Genomic DNA, 19,883 nt, shown 5'->3' with positions numbered 1-19,883 from the left:
GGTTGCATGAAGTTCTATGTTTTCCTACTTACATAAATCATACCCCAAATTCATATCTATGATTGTCAGTTTCTGCTTCTCTTCAGTGGTATGAGGACTCAAGATCAGGGTTTGGCAAACTATGGCTCCCCATCTGTTTCTGTATGACCTAGAGCTAAGAATGGGTGGTTTTACATTTTTTAAATGGTTGGAAAAAATTAAAAGAAGAATAATATTTTGTGACATGTAAAAATTATATGAAATTCAAATTTCAGTCTTTGTAAATAGACTTCTTTGGATCATAGTCATACTCAATCATTTACATATGATCTATGGCTGCTTTTATGTTACAGCAGTAGAGTTTAGTTGCCACTATACAGCCCGCAAAGACTCATTATGGCCCCGCAAAGCCTAAAATATTTACTATGTGACTCTTTAGAGAAACTGTTTGCTGACCACTGTTCGAGATGCTTGAATAGTAAATTGAGGGAATAAATCTTGTAGATTCCTACCCCAATAATTTTCTTGGTAGTATGTGTATGTTGAAAAGGGGCTTCAAGGGGAGGCCAGTAGGCTACTTTCTAAAGCATTACATCTTATATCAATAATTGTTGGTGACTCCACTCTATTCAATATTTCCAAAACATTGAAATCTTAATCAACTAAGAAAGGAAACAGCTCTCCTTCTTAGTTGATTCACATTTTATCAATTTACACTTGCCCCAATTAAATTATACAATGATGTCAACAGGTACGTATTACCATAAATTAGTTTCCAGATGAACACAGCTGACTCCTGGTAAGCAGACATCTCCAAGAGTGAGGCAGAAGTACATACTGTTCCAGAGAGGAGCCCACTAGCTGCAGACATAGTGAGGTCATCTGTCCCTATATTGTATGGAGGAATGGAAAAGTCTGGTTAATGCTGCAAGTTGGTCAAGTGAGAGCTTCAGCAGATAAGAAAATTTAGTACAAATTAAACATAAATTTGTATAGAATAACTAGAACCATGCTTTTCTAGATGTCATTTATCCATCATGCAAGGTAACTTGCATCTAGAATTTTGAATTTTAGCATTATTAATGTGGGGAACTAGTTTATGTTACAGAACTTTAAACCTCTAATATAGGAGACTTTCTTGCCAGAGCTCTTAAAACTCTGATTTTACTTTTATAGAAACCTTATCTTCCCTTCAAATATCAAAGTGAAATCCCTTATCCCACTCTGTTTAGAATTCAGTCAATAATTGCAGTGATTTTTTATGCTTTCCTCCAAGATAATTTTTTCCTGCAATCTCTTAATTCAGGAGAGAGTTATCCATAAAGTCTGCTTTATTTTTTTTAATGCCCAGTCATATGACTCTGTGCCTCATTAAATGAATATTCTATCTTCTGAATAGTAATTTCAATTTATTCTAATGAGGGTAATCATTGCAAAGTATAACAGATAATTAAAAAGTAACCACTTAGCCTGATGCAGGTGTTAAACATAGAGTTGATGCAGATTTGCTATCATTTTCAGTTTAGAAACTTTGTCTTTTCATATTTCAGTGGTTCCTTTAGTCCTGAAACATCACCTCCTCAATGAGCAACTGGCTTGTTTTTACGTTATAAGGACTTGGGATTACAAAGTCAAAAGGAACCTCTATGCATCTTTCCTTACTTGCCTCAGTAGATGCAATATGAAAAAAGCATAGCATTAAGGAAGAATCTTTTCTTTCTTTTTAGTTTCTCCCTCTGGAGCTGAGTTAAACTGAAGTACAGTCATTAAAAGGTTACCTAGAGTAACAAGCTCTCTGCCAAAAGCAGAGCAGAAGGCTCTATTCCTCTGTGAGTTGTTTTGTGAAGTAGCTCATGGCTGACAATCAGTGAACTAAATCCTCGGACAAGGAGAGATTTACAAGGACTTGTCTACAGAGACGAAGTGTTTCTACAGACTTGAGAAGAGCTGGGACCAGGGATTAGCAGCCTTGCACATAAATACAGCTTGTGGCTTCAGGATTCCATAGCTGGGAGCTTTCAATAGCCACTCTGTGTAAATATGCCTATGAAATTGAGTTCTAAATATCGATCGTGCTGCATACAGGATTCATATGGCTTCCAGGGTTTACAGATGGGCTAACCAGGTGTTCTCCAGACACATATCTCAACCATGGAGCTCTTTTTCCTGATTTCTTGGGAAGCTATAGTGCTTAAACTCTCTCCTCCTGCCCCGCATCCCATCACTAACGAAAGGGCTAACCAAGTTAAGTTTTCACCCCAATCTCCTTTCTTCTGGCTCACAACTGTGTATTGTCCATTGTGACTGGTGTTTCCTGGCAAGTCTGTTAGGTATTAGGAGTGGTGAGGTTATTGCAATTTGCCCATGGACATTTAATTCATGACTTTGTTTGGATGTGACTCCTAATATTCAAGGATTAATTTTGTTAGGCCCAGATAAAAGAAGTAATAATCAGAGATAAATTGCATAGGGACTTACGTGCATAGAATAACACAGCTGGAAGAGACATTAAAGATTATCTAGGACATCTGTACTATTTTTTTAAATATGAGAAAATTAAGGCCTACAGAGGTAAGAGACTTATATATGGCCACAAAGATGGCCTAGTTCAATATGATGATTACAACCTGCGGGATTATAATAAGCCACATTGCTTGTGCACTATCAAGATATCGTCATTACAAGTATCCGCTGTGAAGCCAAATTTCCTGGGTTTGAATCCTATCTCTGTAATTCACTAACTGTACAACCATGGAAAATGTGTTTTCCTTTCTGTGTGTCAGAGTATTCATTGACAAATGGAGATAATAAACAACCCTCATAGGGTTGTTTGTTTATCAAATTAGTAAATACACATGAACCACTCAGAGTAATACGTATGAAGAGGAAATGCTCATGTTGGCGCTGGTGCTATCACTACTATCCTATTACTACTACTGCCTACTACTACTACTAGTTCTTGACTGATTTCTCCCAATTCAATGTGATCTGGGAACCAATAAAAAATTAAAAAGAAGAAATATACCATGTTTTGCATTTTCATCAGAACAATACATATAAGTGTGTTTGTGTATGTATGTGTACTATGTAGGTGTTTAAATCTATTGTATGTGTGTATCCTTTGTGTAAAACTATTAAATAAGATCAGCCAATTTTCCCCTGAACTAAATAGGAACTGACTCAACATTTCATCACTCTCAAATTGCTGATTTGCAAGTATTAACACTCCATTTTGAATTTACGTGTGTCCTTGTGGGACATATATCGTGATATATATTACTGGGGTGTGCCTGGGGTTGGTACTTCCTCATTTTTTTCAATAAGTTGAGTCGTAAAGCAGACTGAATTTTTATTTTGTCTTGGTGCTTGAAATGTAGCCCTTGTGTAGGAGGTAGGAAACATGAATTTCCGTGTTCTAGTTACTCTTGGAATGCTTTTTCTTGGGAGGAGTATAAAATTGGTGGAGTAAATCCTCTACCAATATAAAGAGAAGGCCTGATGGCTTATATTAGTCTCACTTTGTTCTGAAGAGCCTTCACTCACGGTCTTGCAGAAGGTACTTATTTGAAGTAGCTTATTTATAGTAGCTTATATAAACTTATTTATAGTAGCTCTGTAATTACAAAAAAGTGGAAGCAATTTAATGACCATTGAGAAGAAAATGGAAAACCAGATTGCAATTTATATAAGATATTACATAGCAGTAAAAATGAATAATCTATAGCAATATAAAATAACCTAAATGAGTGTCGATAACATAATGATGAATAAAACCACAAATTCCAGAAGACAGTCTATAATGTGGCATGATTCTTATAATGTCTTAAAACAAACTACAAAACAATATGTTATTTAAGAATACATATGTTTGTGGCAAAACTCTCACATACATATGTATTTACATATTAATTTCTAAGTAATAAATAAATGAATCAATAAAAATAAAATAAAACCGTGCATTGCCCAATGACAACACTGTATTATGAATAATCCAAGTCTATGCACCTGAGGTCCATAGGAAGAAAAAATAATTTCAAAAAGAATAATCACATAAGCCATTGTTTTGCAAGAAATAAAACTTCAGCATGTAGTGCATACAGAATAAAAACCACAAAGTGTGACTTGGGAATAAGAAACTGTTATTTAAAAGTCCTAAAATTTTTAAAAAATCTTATGTGATAACATCTGTCCTCTGTAGCTTTTTCACTCTGTGATTGCTGGCCAAGACATTGCTATTTGTATTTGAGTCCATGAGGTAAGGTTATGAGATCGCCTTCATAGGACTTTAAAAGAAATAAAATCTGGGCACATTTCCATTCCCTCTAGTCCTGCTAAAGCCCAGAGTAGAAAAAAGGCAACAGATTCCGAGGACTCATCATTCAAATACATGGAAAAAAGCCAGACGAATCCTTTTTTCTACTACTGGCTTCTCTTTCATCTCTGCTGTTTGTTTCCTTACTCTGGTGTGTAAAGAGCGGGTGAGTCCCAAAGCAAGAACAGGCCAAGAGAAGATGCATGACTCAGCTGGTGAGCCAGTGAGCCACCTGAGAGCAGCACGACATGTTTGAAACATGTGTCTGGGTTTCTCTTTTCCCTAAACGCCCGATCTTTGTTGACTTTTGAGTAGCATGGCTGCTGCTGAATAATAACAAAGAACAAACTTGCAAATCATAAAGTGCAAGGATAGGCTTACAGGAGAGGGCTGGGATTCACAGGCTGTTTTCCTGATTTTTCCCTTTATCTCTTGTGATGCCAATAAAGATGTACTTGTGAGAAGAGCTTAGAGTTTTGAGCCTTTTCTGATGATACTTTGACTTGTAACTTTCCAACTTGGAAAACTTTCTTCCTCAGGTCAGATGTGGAGAAAATCGGAATAAATTTCCCCTATTTCACTGCAGTGCTGAGAGAAAACTTCTACCCTCTGAAGGGCACAGAGAAAATTAAACCAGTGCAGCCCCTTAGAAGTAAACGACAGTGAACAGACCGAAGTGGCCTGCTGCTAGTCCCATAGTTTTTGGAAGCATTATGTTTTATATTAAGTAATGCAAAGTCTGCTTTCCACTCAGCAACATGCCTGAGCTTCTTTTAATAGAAAAGATCCCTATCTATCTATCTATCTATCTATCTATCTATCTATCTATCTGCTTGCCAAATTGTCTAAGGAAAACAATGTTTCTGAAATATGTTTATGCTATGACTTCTGGTATCCCTGGGGTACACCACTCTATATTGTTAGAAATATTCATACCTTAGTTAGAAAAGTACAGAGTTAGACATTATTGGAAAGTAACAGTATTGTCTTTCTTCATATGCCAGGTTGTTTCAATCACACACAAGTTAAAAATTTCAAATTAAATTGAGTCTATCAAATTGATTGTCTCAGTAATTATTTGGCTAAACTTAAGCTCAAATCACAGATGAATAACCAGTATTGAGGCTAATTATTACTTTGTCATATGGATGAGAGAGAAAACAGACTAAATGCTATTGCAATATGTAGAAAAATCTAGCATATGATATGTTATTGTCAAAGCAGCCTTAAAATTTTTTTTGAGCTAGGAGACAAATAGATAAATGAAAAAACACACAAACATTAAGTGACTGGATATTTACAAAGGCGATATGTGACTAAGATATGTTTGAATGAACTGATGATCTAAGAGTTGCACTAAAATTGAGGGTCTGCCTTTCCCTCCCACATTTCTTGTCATTTGTTCTCTTTGTCATTAAAATCACATAGGAAGGTGGTTTTACCACTTTTTAATGTGTATAGAACTCCTAAATTTGTATAATCAGTTACTACCTTTCTCCTGAGCCCCAGAATAGCATATTCCACTAAAATATCTTTAAGAAGTATCTTTAACTTAACATGACTAAAGTAGAACTCTCCTCCCCATTTCAATAAGTGGCACCACAAACTACCAGTGACCAAAACTTCAAAGAAGATATTGTTTTTGATTTTTTCCTTTTCCTCCTTATCCTACCCCATATTCAAACCATCAACAACATACTTAGCTTTTTCGATAATGCATGGAAAGACACTGTCTATGTCCCTCTATCTCACTGCTATTACTTGGGTCTAAGACACCCTTATTTCTTTCCTGAGCTTGGCTTTCACTTTTGGCTGCTCAACCCCTCCCATTCTCCCAGCAGCCAGAGTGAATTTTTGAGAGTGTACATCAAGTTGTGTTGCATGCTTGCCCAAAGCTCTCCACTGGTGTCCATTACAGTTGGGTATAATACTTTCCCTGTGTACAAAGCAATGGGAAATCAGTTGAAAGCCTCTCTCTCTAATCTCCCCTTCCCACCCTGTCCCCCTGTTTATTGTGCTCTGGCCCAGTAGCTTCATTTCTGTTTCTGAGAATCTGGTTTCCATTCTGGGGACTTTGCTTTTACTGCTTGCTTTGCCTAGACTGGCTACTTCTGGATCTTTCCATGGCCAACTCCCTTCCATCATTCAGGATTCAGCTCAAATGTCACTTCCTCAGTGAGTCCTTTCCTGACAAATCTATTTAAAGCCATCCCCTCCCCTTTGTCACTCTTACAGTGTTACCCAGTTTTAGTTTTATTCTCTTAGTAGTAATAAACTTCTAATATTGTTCTGTATTCATGTATTTGGAGACTACAGTTTAAGCTTTGTTGTTCATTATTGTATTAATATCTCTAGCACCTGGCTCAGTGAGTATCAAGCATTTCCGAATGACTGGACAATTTTTCCTTAACCTCATTTGAGTCTTATAACAACCTTCTGGGTGGACACTGTTATCGCCTCTTTCTAGTGGTTGGCATCTTAATTTTGGTGTTTGGGGATTTTTTTTTGGTAAGTCCATAACTCATATTTCTAGAAAGAATGCATAGTTCTCATTTCACAGGTGAAGAAATCTCAGGGTTCAGAGAAGCCAAGTTACCTTTCCCAATGTTATACATTATGTAAATGGCACAGTTGCATCTAAAATATGTGTCTTAAAAATTAATTTATTAATTAACTTTCCCCAGCTTTATTGAGGTATAACTGGCAAATATAAATTATATGTATTCAAGTTGTACAGCACGATGTTGTGATGTATGTCATTGTGAAGTGATTTAGTCCTGGCTCCTAGCTATTTGCTATTTCCCTGCTAACTTGTTACTTTCCAAATGGCAATTTCCCTAGTAAGAAACTCTGGAAGAAAAATATTGAATGGTAAAGAGTACATTTAGTTAGGTGCTCAGGAATTGAATCAATTTTTTTTTTTTTTCAAACATGTAATCGGTGTATTCTTCAATGAACTTCTTTACTTTCTTGTTGTTCAGACAATTCTAGTATGGGCTCCGTTCATGTCCTAGTGGAAAATGCTGGTATAATAAGATTGGAAATGTTGTTTTGAAACACTTACTGTTGTTTTTTCCTGCTATTCTCTTCCTTGGTTTTCTCTTCCGAGCCAAATCTTGTTTATCCTGTACTCAGTAAGTAGCAAGCTTTCTGAGTGCAAGACCTTGTCTTGGAGGTGATATTGAAGAGTGTTATACAGTTAGTCTTTGACTTAATGTTCTTCAAGCTCAAATCCAGGCTGTTGCTTTCTAATTTTGTGACCCTGGAAAAGTCTGTTTTCTTATCTGCTAAAGATACATAATAATAATAATACATACTTCCTAGGATTGTTAGAAGAATTAAACAATGATAACTTGCTAATCTATTATTATACTCAGTGTTGAGTATATACTGAGTATTAAAAAATAGTTAACTATTATTATTTTCCATCTTTGTACTTCTAATACCTAAGCACAGAAGCTAGCATATAGCAAACATATAAAAATGTTAATTAAATGAATCCAGGGGCCATATTATCGACTGGATCTTTGACGGACTTTAGTAGGCTTATCCCTCTCATCAATTTCCTTAAAGTTAAAGAGGAATTGAGAATTGTACCTGTTGTTTCCCTCTAACATTTGTTATACCTTGCCTAACCAAACCCACTTCCTACCCTACAGTTATTTGACAGATTTTTCAAATATATAGGTTCTTTCAGCATAAATTATTGTTAATAAGAAAATGTGTTTTGTTGAGACAACCTCTGCTTTCTGCTTAGATTTTGAATTGCCAGATTCTAATTTATAGAATTTGATGACACTCCTCCTAAAAGCTGGTCTTTTCTCCTCAGGTCAAATTACCCACCATTAGTCTCTCTCCAGAGCACCTATATTTTAGTTCTGGAATGTTCTGTTATCTTGTTTCCCTTGTTGATGGAAACATATCATTTTTCAATATTGCCTTTAAATTGAGAAATTCAAAGGTACACACGGGTTTTAGGAACCAGGAGAATACGTGCCACGTGCTGCCTTCTTCTGAGTTTGTTGCTGCTGAAGGTGAAGCCCAGAATGTTTTCTTTTTGCTGATTATAAATACCCAGTCACCAAAACTTCAAACCAGATATTGTTTGGGAACAAGGGAAGTGACTGGGGAGCCTTTCACAAGTAATGAACTTACCATATCACAGACCTATGCTGTTCACCCAGATAAAGACACTGCATTTTTCAAGTTATCAGTTTTAGTATTGTGCTTGAATAAAACAGAGACATTGATATGTATCTAATCTTGTTTGGATAAAGTTTGACTTTGCTATCTAAGATGTTCATCTAAAAAATACAAAAAGAACAGGAAACTTAAATGAATCAATAGTGAATACTTTGTAATACAAATCCCATTATTTTTTAAAACCTCCTTCTGTTTATCAGTCAATGTTGGGTCAATATTATGCATAGAATTCTTTTTCTTTATATTCATAGCCCATGTGGAAAGATAGCTTCTCTTTTCAGTTGAATGATACAAGGGAGTTGCATCAAACATCAGAATAATTATATTGGAGAATCAAGTTTTTAAGATGTGAACAGTGACATCAGGTAAACAAGAAAACACTCACCCCTGATCATTCCAGAATCACAACTCAGAATATAGAACGCATCTATCAAAATAAATTCATCAGAAGCTCTCTTAACTGATCTGTGCTTATCCTACTTATAGCACATCAACTCAATCCTTTCTCTCTAAAACATAGATGACCATGTGCTGCCCACTACTAGGTTCTGGGCCATTACCTGGTCCTCTCTCACACCTTTCCTCTCAGAAATTGAGTGATGTGCTTACCAAGACGCAGTTGTGCTTAGTTCCAAACCCTTCTATGTCATTGTATTCATTATACTATATTCTGTAATTTAAGATAATGATTTTTTTCGGAAAGAGAATATAATTTCTTTAAAAAATAAGTTGAATGATTTAAAAATCATTGATAAAGATGATTTGATAAAAATAAAATTGCTTTTGAATTAGAGGTAAGACCACTTTAGAGGATTAGAAAAAAAAATTGGAACGATGCTTGCTTTACTTCCTTTGCAAGTATCTTCAATCTCTTGCTTTACTTTAAGCCAAAATTGTAAATATTACATGATGTGTTATGGTTATGTTTTGTTGTAGAAAGAAGATAGAGTACTCTACCTGTGCATCTACTGTGTATCTATCTATTCAAAGGAACACCTTGAATCTGCATAGAAAGATTGGAGAGTGAAAGTACACCTATACATTTTAAGTTAAAATATCAAGGTGTATATGTGTATTTTGGAGGGTCTGCTTTATTATTTTCAAATAATTGACTGTCTGAAGGTATCAACTAAGTCAGACAAGAGGGCTTTTGCTCTGATCACAAACCTCATGAAACTGAAGGTTGAACGTGATGAAAAGAGAGGTAAGTTGTTGAGGACCAAGTGACTTCTCTTCCCAAGGTCTCGGTTTCCTTTTCTCTGAAATGAAAGGGTTGGACGTAATCAACCTGAAAGTTCTTTCTAATTCTAATATTTTGTATTTCTTGATACCAATTTGGCCAAAGTAAAGACCTTTCCTATTATGTTACCTGTTAGATGACTTTTCAGTCCGCTGTACTTCTCTCAGGTATACTTTTGTGAACATTGTGTTGGCCCTGGAATATTTATTTGAGTTCATCCTGGTCTCTTGTTAATCATTCAAGAGACACTTGTCTGGAAGAGAGACCCAGGTTGAGTTGCGTTTGGTTTAGATCTATATAAGAGCATGTTACTCCCTTGCTTAAGGTCTTTCAAGAGCTCAGCCTTCGGTACAGGGCATCATGCACCTTCCTTAGTATGCATCTAAGTTTTTGCATAATCCAGCGTCTACAGAGTATTTCAGCCTGACTGTATAAACTTCTATTACTGAACTGACTTGATTATCCTTATTCCAAGGTGTTGTTTATACTTCTGAGACTTCATGCATGCTGCTTGCTCTGTCTAGAATGTTGTTCTTCATCTGTTTTTTGCTGGTTAACACACACACACACACACACACACACACACACACACACACACACACACATATATACACACACACACATATATATGTATATATTTTTGGAGATGGAGTCTCGCTCTGTCACTCAGACTGGAGTGCAGTGATGTGATGTCGGCTCACTGCAAGCTCCACCTCCTGGGTTCATGCCATTCTCCTGCCTCAGCCTCCTGAGTAGCTGGGACTACAGGTGCCTGCCACCGTGCCTGGCTAATTTTTTCTATTTTTAGTAGAGACGGGGTTTCACTGTGTTAGCCAGGATGGTCTCGATCTTCTGACCTCGTGATCGGCTCGCCTTAGCCTCCCAAAGTGCTGGGATTACAGGCATGAGCCACCATGCCTGACCAACTTCTATATGTTTTTTAAAGAGTTAGTTTTGTTGCTCCTTTCTTTAGGGAGCTTTACCTGATTACCCCAGGCCAACCCAGTTACTTCTATGACTTTCTTAGAAATCTAAGTTTACTACCAACATTTTAATATCCCACAATATATCTCTTCCACTAACCTGTAACCTCCTAGAAGAAAAAGACTGAATCTATGTTTGTTCCAGAACCTGTACATTTTGCAGCATGGGGAAGTAGTTCAAAATGTTTGGTCAAATGCACTGTTGTAAACTTGGGGGTTTTCAACTGGACTTGAAAAACGTATCTAGACTGCCTGGCTTAAAACTTCCATTTTATACATGAAGAAACTGAGTCCCAGATGATTTTATGACTTTGCCCAGTATCTATTACTAACCCTGGAAACTATAATTCACCCCATTGTGTCTTGTCCTAAGCTTCCCTCCCTGGGATACTCAAATTCAAGAGCATCTGACTCACAAATTCATAGGAGAATATAGCTATTGAACAAGAGATAAAAATTAACATAATGAAAATGCATACTGGAATGTTTCCACCCCAGCTCAGATTCCAAAAATGAACATAGGCTAAGGCCTGGTGAATAAGCCTTTCCCTGACTTATCAAGTAAGCATCCTTCTGTCTATACCCCACAATAGCCGTCACAGGTCTTAACTGAGGCTATGTCTTGATGTTTCTCTTTAAAGTCTCATCCAGTGCTCATCTTCTCTTGTTATGGGGGCTTGAATCCTTGTGATATGTAGCCAATTAGCACTTAAATGTTTTGATCTGGATAAAAATTCTGCTGATATTAACTACTAGGTAACCTTGAGGTTACTTCAAGTTGAAAGATTCTAACTCTGACTATCCAACTACACCCCAATCCTAAATGGAAAGTTGTAAAATGTTTTAGTAGAAGAGAATGAAAGATGTTATTGAGTACAGAATTAATCATTAAAAAGGGACTGCTCAAAAGGAAATTAAAGGGCGAAAATGATGAGTAAGGCAAGTTAAAAAAAAACCCAATCCTTAAAGGTGTATGTTGTTTAAGCTTGATATTCAGAAAAGTTAGAGATAATTTATTTTTCCAAACTGAGACATTTTTGAGAATGGAAAAGAGGACTACTAATAAAAGCACAAGCACAAACCAGGACTGCCTTTGCAAAATCAGGACATATGGTTACCCAAAAAAAGCTCACCTCTGTCCAGTGTAGTTTCGTTGCTTCAAGAATGTTCTCCTAGATAAGCCATATGCCCAACAGTTGAGCTGAGAGTGTCAGATATGCTTCTGATCTGGTTTTCTATCTCTTCCCATTCCATTCTGGTCCTGATGCTTCATTTCACCAAATTCCACTCTCACAGCTTCCCATTTGCCTAGCCTTTCCCATTGGAAAGACATATTTGACTTTCTTAAATCTCTACTTTTTGGCTGCATGTGACTTAACTCTTCCATTTGTTATATGATTTGTGACTCCAGTGATTTTCACACTATTTTTGGTGGCATTCTAGGTTTCAAAGGTTCAACAAATGTTTGATTTTCCTTTAAGTTTTTAAAGATATATTGTTTACCCATAATTATTTTGGCTGACACAGGGGATGAGAAAAACTGTGTGGGAAGATAGCTTGCTCCCATCTTCCATCAGAGCAGCTCTCCCTTCTTCCTCTGGCAGTGATTCATATCAGGCCATTGTGGGCACCCATTTCCAATGCTGCCAGCCTGTGCCCAAGCCCCTGGGTGTCAGGAGGCAAGGAACCCAGCCTTGGGCCTATGCTGCAACTGCACTGTGATGAGTGTCCATCATGCCCAGAGCCTTACTCAATGCTTTAGGGAGGATAACCCTGCTTTTACCTGTTTTAAGTATTTTGTTCGAAAAGACTTTAACCATTAAATTTGCTTAAAAACCATGACTCTAGCTTTTCCCATAGTAACTGACTTTCCTTTGTTTTAGCTCCCAGGTTACTGTGTCTATACCTGTGGTGGGCAGCTTCTGAAATAGCTTCCAATGATCCCTGCTTCTGATATTTACAATCTTGCGTATTCCCTCTTTGTGAGTGTGGGATGGACCTAGTTGTTTGATTTTAACAGATAGAATACTAGAGCAAAGGTGATAGGGTGTTACTTCCAAGATTAAGGTGCAAAAGCTTGAGTTACTTGAGTCTTGCTAGCACTCTCTTTTCTTCTCCCTTGCTCTGATGAAGCCAGTTCCTATATTGTGAGCTACCCTACAAAGGAAACCTCATGGAAAGGAAGAAAGAGAAGCCTCAGACCAACAACTCATGAGGAATTGAGACCCTCAGTCCAACAGCCCTTGAAGAACTGAATCCTGCCAACAAGCTGAGTGAGCTCAGAAGTGAACCTATCCCCAGGTAAGCCTTGAGATGACTTCAGCCTTGTAAGAAGCCCAGAACCAGAGGATCCACCTATGCTGTTCCCACAGTCTTGACCCAAAGCGACTACGAGACAATAAATGTTTTAAGCCACTAAATTTTGGAGAAATTTGTGATACAGCAACAGATAACTGACACAGTGTCTCATTTGAAAGGTCAATTTCAACCTCAGCCTTACCCCATTTTCCTTTGGCCTCAGGGGAATGAACAAGTCACAAACATCACACAGACTTCAGAGAACTAAGACTATAACTTGTTCTTTTAAATCCTAGATCCAGGCCTGGTTATGTATCCTGTGATTTACATGCAGAACTCCAGTAGTTCCATCAAACCGTTGTTCAAGTATTCAAATGAATTCAAAACTACTGCTTGGGAAGATGACAACAACAACAACAAGAAGAACAGCAACAACACTTTCTCGTTTTGCAGTGTACCGCCTGTATACGAGTCAGACAGCAACTTACCATTTTTAATTTCCTCAGTAAAATACTAGTGATGGTGTCTTCATTTAAGAACTTAAGCATCTCCTTGCAATCAGCAGCACAGGGCACTTGCATGGAAGGACTCCAGTCTGAATTTGACTGTTATACATCGTTCATTAAAAGTCCTGCTGAGAAAATTGGTATGTCAGTATCAGAGAAGTTGAACCCTTTATTTTTATCAGATTTTTAAGGCTTTATCATGACATTGAAGCACACCATGAGCTAGCCACATACTGGAATTTATTACTCTGATTCTCTATATAAGTGCCTTGAGAAAACTGCAATTTAAATTTACTCCTTAAACTTTGAAATAAAGAATGCCCATAAATAGAGCTATAGTGATAAGCTTTTGTAAAATCATTTTCAAAGACACCATCAGTTTGTTGTTCACTATACGTACATTATGATAAAATTTTTTTTCAGTTCAACACTATGAAATAGGTGTATTTCTCTGGTAAACCGGTACATGTTCTTTTACTGAACAATAAGAATGATGTAACATACTAACTTTCTCATTTTGCTTTGGCTGCCGGGAAATATGTTTATTTTCTGAGCAGTTATAGTAGCTACTCTCAGCCTAAGTTTGTTACTATATCTCTTTTTGGCTCCATATTTTAGTACTTGTTTAATTAATTTTCTTTTTATTTATTTGGCTTTTATATTGTTTTGGTGCCTTTATAGTTCAAACTATCACATTTTAGGGAGTTAGGTGGTGAAATGCTGCCCCTTTAACATTTGAAAAAAGGTCTCACTAAGTTAAACAAGAAATCTTTCTTCTTTTTTTTTTTTTTTTACTTTAATAGTAAAACCCTTTTCACAGAGGATTGAAAACATTTCTTTTAGAATTTTATAAATTAATCGGTAGATACATCTTATTTTTAAAATCCACATTATTAAGTAAAATCTCACAGTGGAAGGCATGAGATCCTGGTTTTGCCAAGCAAAACTGAACCTGGAAGTAAGCCAAGTGAGGCTGCAGCAGGAGGGGGTCAGTCAACCTTCTGCACAGAGCAGCGGTGGGAGTGGTCATCTTTGGAGGAAAACATGATGGAGCCTGCTGTGTCCAGTTCTGATTCTGTGGTCAGTATTGTTCTTGCTTGGGTAACTCCTTAGTTTGTACCTCTGGCCCTCTCAGTGATTCTATGAGCCACCTAGTATCCTGTAACAAAAGCTTTTTATCTGCTTGGATTTTATTGTATGCAACTAAGAAACCTGAGAAACACAGGTTTACAAACACATGTACCTTCAGGGGCTAGTCAAATAACAAAAAAGATTGATGTGGGTCAGTATAAGAGCCAGGGAACAGTCAGAGGGGAGGAGGGATGTATATGCCCCTCTAATGGTATTCAAATTCAACTTTTCTAAAACATTCTTTTCATCACAACTAACTTGGTAACATCTGCGCTCTAAATTTAGCTTATGGGGCTCCCAGTTTGTGACATTTGACACTGATATTTATTTAATAGAGTTTTTTTTTTTAATTTGAATTTAGGGAATTTCTTGCTTGCCTTTTTTAAAAATGAAGTTGGCATTTTCCACCTAAATATTTTGCCATTTTAGCAACATGGTTGTGACTCTGTGGATGCCCTGGGGTTCCTAAGAAATTCTCTTGTACTGATTTACCTTATGGTGAGGGCAATCATGATCCCAAGTAAAGAGAAAGGAATAATCCTGGATTATGGATGCTGGATGCTGCTGGCTGATAGCAGCAACACTCTTTTTCAGCAAATCCTCATTCCTTTATCACGGAGAATAGACTCCCAGGAAAACCCTGTGTTCTAAGTATCTTTTAATGTCCCAAACAGTTCCTGACTTGTAACAGCTTTTAAAGCAGCCACAAAACTGGAAGCCCAGCTAACATTTTTCAGTCCTGGGATATAGTAGAAATGAAAGTTCTGTGGCAAGTGATGTGTCTGAAAATTGCATTGGAAGAGTGATCATTAGGAGGACTGTTGGCCCATTTCCAGAGTGGCAGGTGTCTGGGATAATGTTCAGGGGAAACTCACCTATTTCATCCTTCCCCTCAAGAGCTGGTTAGCTTTAGTCCTTGAAGCAGTGAGATTCAGCACCTAATTCTCTATGTTTCATGCAGAGAGATGCAGTGCTTTAAGCCAACATTTCATTTGTGGTTTTAAAACTGTATTTGGATTGCATTCTGTTTTGTGATTCATGTATATGTTGCCTCATTCCTTTTCATTGAAACACCACATCTACGGGCCTCATTATCTCTAATAGACCTTTTAGCTCTCTCAGGGTTATGTGGTTTCAAAGTATTACAAACTCATTCATGTCATTCTAATTTAAACACGATGTTGTTATTCCTGTATCTATTTTATGAACTACCCTTCTGCTTCCTTTTCTACTTACTGGGTGTTACGGGAAGTGGAAGATAGCATTCCGATCAACTGTGGAGCTAAAACGTCTGGGTAATTGCATTTGACAAATGTTGAAACCCTATCCCCCAAATACTTGCAACACTTTCCTTCCTGACACCAGCAATAATGAAAATGTCATGGTGCTAATGAAGGATTTCTACTGCGGTCCCTTGAACATGGCCCAAATAATCATTGTCAGGCATACACCATTCAGATTTCTTGGTATAGTCTTACCCATCAACTGAGGTTAGGCCTCCATTTATTTCAGGATGACAAAGATATATTTTTTTCTAGACACTTATCCTGGAAGCTTTGAGAAAAGGCAAAAAAAAAAAAAAAAAGGTTGACTGTGAAAATAAAATGATAATGGTTGTGTGTATAAGAAAGTCACCTTAATCTTACGTGTTTGCTTCTTAAAGCTCCCATAAACACAAGAAGAGAGTGACCATTTAGGTTATTGTTTTTCAACAGAGAAAGTGTTGCACCAGAATTGTAGATTAGCAGAGTTGGGAGAAAGGTTTAGAAACGATCTTGTCCCATGCCCTTTATTTGCAGGCAAGGCAATGTGGTTTAGAAAGTGGTAGTGAGTTGCCTCAGTAGGATATGAGGGTGAGTAAAGAGGAAGTTGATGGACAAGCAGATTCTCCATTAGACTATAGCTTCTATCTTTCTGGAAGGGAGTGACAAACAGGTGAGATTAAGTGACCTTAGTGGAAAATATGAATCCCAGTGGCAGAATATTGTTTGAAATACATCTTGATTTATTTTCCTTCCTCCTTTCTTCTCTTCCTACGTCTTTTCCTTCTTTCCTTACCTTCTTTTGTTACTCTTGTATTTACCCCTTGAGCTCTTCTTCTATTAATTCTACCTTGTAATTTTAAACCGGAAGTAATTTTTGTCCTGCAGGGCACATTTAGTGATATCTGGAGACATTTTCAGTTGTATCTAGTGGATAGAGACCAGGGATGCTGCCAAATATACTACAAGCATAGGATATCCCTGCCTATGCCCACAACAAAGGATTTTCTGGTCCAAAATGTCAATAGTGCTAAGTGTGAAAAATCCTGTCTGGGCTGATTCTTTCCAGCAAAGAGAAAGAGAGAAGGGACCAGAGAATATTTGGAAGAGAAAAGAAGATATGATAAGTTACCTCTCAATTATAGAGAAGGACAATGGGAAACTACTTTAGTACTGAGAGGAGAAATCTGGGGAAAGATTCTGAGAAGGGTGAGAGGTGAGAGTTGACATTACCCTGTGAGACTTCTACCTCCATTGGGCCATACCTTGGAAGGAACAGGAATGCAACAGATAGCAAACTACCCACATCAGTTTGGAGTTTGGCAAAATCCTAGAGCCGGATCTGCATGTTTTGACCTCTTGGCCTTTGGCCTAGTTTAGAAGACTTCATGCTCCTCAGAGAGAATCCAAATTCAGCTGGTGTCTTAGGTACTATGGACCCAAACCCAAGTCGTTAGTAGAAGTGGTGGAGGAAGATGCTCAGGCCAGGAAGACTGAGATAGTGCCCTTGGCTCTCCAGAGTCCACACTAGCATGGAGGAGGCCAGGAGATTACTGTGTGCCACAGAGGGCTGCTGTAGGTACTGGTTGAAGAGTTCCTCAGGGGTGTCTCTGAGTCAAGGAGTGAAAAGACTCTGAAGTGGAGAGCTGCAGGGCAGACCACCCTTGCTAAGTGCTCAGATCCAGACACCAGCCATCCCTGTAGGCAGACCAATGGACCTTGACTACATAGGAGTGACACCAGCTTACACATTCTGCAGCAACTGTTATGAGCCCTGAAGCCCATTACAAGAAGTAGAGCACCACAACCGCCTACACCATCTCACCCCACCCCATGACATAACACAAGCATCACCTTCTATCCAATGTCTGGAGAAGAGAAAGAGAACCGAAAGAGAAAGGAATCCAGAAAGGCCAATTACCTGAAAGAGATTATGTATTAAACTAGAAGAGACCAGAAGCTTGTAATTGGCAAGTACATTTTACTGTCAGCAGTAATGAATGCTGAAGGGAAAATGAGAAATACAGTTAACTTCCTCCCATTTACATTTAACCTCACTACATTCTTATTCTGTGTCCATACGACCCCAGTATCTAGTACTAGTTTCTTTTTCGACACCCTTGTCCACATTCATCATTTCTTCAGCCACATTCTCTCTATGATGGAGCATCTCACCTTTGAACAAACACCAGTTGCCACGTTGGCTGCTTACCTGCCTTTGCTCTGTTTTTTCTTCTTCCATGTCTGTGGATATCCTCAGTGACAAAGGAGCTGTCTGTGTATTAAGATCACCTTGTCTTAATGGAGAAATTTATCAGTGTCTTGTACGTCCATGAGACCCAGGTCCTCTCTAACAAAGTATATGTCACTGCATAGTAGATCCAGCTACATTCCTGAATACACCAGGGCCCCAGAAGGAAACATATGACACTCTTAAATGGGGAATTTGAGGCATGCTTAATAAAGGGCCTATTTGAAAAACTGTGGACAGGGTTAAGGGACATGAACAATAGATGAAGAAGTGTCTCCAAACCAGTAATGGTAGTCTGAAGGGGAAAGAGGAAGTGGTGTTATTGGAACCCAGAGACATCTCTAGCTATAGAAATAACCTTTGGTAGAGGAAAAGAGTCACTGCCAATCTGTGGCCCAGCAGGGAAAAATAATCAGTCAGGAAATATCTCGATCTCAGTCTCTTTATACCCTTTGATCTCTGGCTGGTAACTCTTTTTGGTCAACTGAACTGGAAACTAGGAGACAAGCGAGCTCTGTGGATGGAATTCATAGAAATCAGCATCTGGGATGCAGGAGAAGGCTGCAGAGGGTGTCTTTAGGGATGAAATGAGAATATCCAAAACAACAATGTTTTTAGATGTTCTTTGGGTCTGCTAACTTAGAGTTTGGGCTCTGCCATGCACTTGAGCTTGAACAGCTTTTAATTTTTCTGTAAATTAGTTTCCTCTTCTGAATTATGGCAATATAAAAAACAGTACCTACCTCATTTAGTTGCTTTGGGGATTATGGGTAATAATACATGTAGCACACTCATAGCAGTACCAGGCGCACAGTAAGTGCTCAGAAAATGTTAGTGGCTTTGATTTTCCTGGTTCTTTGGTCTTCAGCAGGACAGGTAGCAGGGGTTCTGATTTCAGGATGCTGTGCAGTCATTTGCGCCTCATGTGCAGGATGATGCCCTGCCAGGGAAATCCTGAATTTGAAGTGGAGAATTAGGCAAACTCTACCCTATAGCACTGCTGATTTTACACTTAGTTTATTTTGCTTAGATTATGAGTCTGCTTCTTCCTCCTTTAGAGGATGATTTTGAGAAACTGTTCTCCAGGAAAAAAGAATTAGTCACAATTACAGCAAAACTTTTACTGCTCTGTTGTAAATTAGGTGACTTATTTTAGGTTCTCATAGCTCCTGTAGTGTTAGATTGGGTGACGTAAAAATCACTAGACCCTCCACTTGATTCAGAAACAAAAGCTGGCCTGCACTCTTATTTGATGTAGTTCATGCTGTGGTGTGGCACCCAGATCATCCTGCCTGCTTCCAAGATGGACATGCCTATTTCCCAATTATTGGAAATATTGGTAATTGACAGATTCCTTTGACTTTCTCTTTCAAATTTTCCACTGGCTGAAGAGAGTCACCTTGTCCATACCCAGTGGCTGGTCAATATGGTTTATAAAGACCTGGCTGCTTTGCCTCAATTTGAGAAACTTTAAGGGGGTCAAACCATTCACCTTTGCCCTCTGTGGGATCGTCTGAAGCCTTTGTTGTGACTACATTGCTGTTTAACTTTCCCCCCTGCATAGTCTTGCTTTCCTCACTCCCTCTTGTGTATCAATCCCAGTTTGTATACTTTAACAAACTTCCTGCATGCAAATCTCTGTCTTGTAGTCTGTTTCCAAAGAAATCTCACCTGCAACATTTGGGGTCAAGAGTTATTTTTTATAAACCTTTCTACAC

At 38.0% G+C, this 19,883-nt stretch overlaps 1 long non-coding RNA gene across 1 annotated transcript in view; it reads left to right on the top strand.

Moving 5' to 3' along the window:
• The window catches only part of LOC135967029 (uncharacterized), a 121,715-nt gene extending 107,872 nt beyond the window's left edge, over positions 1-13,843 (top strand). The window contains exons 4-5 of the long non-coding RNA XR_010580827.2: positions 12,851-13,018; positions 13,312-13,843. This is a non-coding gene — a long non-coding RNA (uncharacterized lncRNA). The remainder of the gene's footprint in view (positions 1-12,850; positions 13,019-13,311) is intronic.
• Positions 13,844-19,883: the final 6,040 nt, after the last annotated feature.

This window comes from Macaca fascicularis, chromosome 14 (assembly GCF_037993035.2).
Source record: "Macaca fascicularis isolate 582-1 chromosome 14, T2T-MFA8v1.1".
NCBI lineage: Eukaryota > Metazoa > Chordata > Mammalia > Primates > Cercopithecidae > Macaca > Macaca fascicularis.
This window is presented reverse-complemented; position numbering and strand designations above follow the sequence as displayed.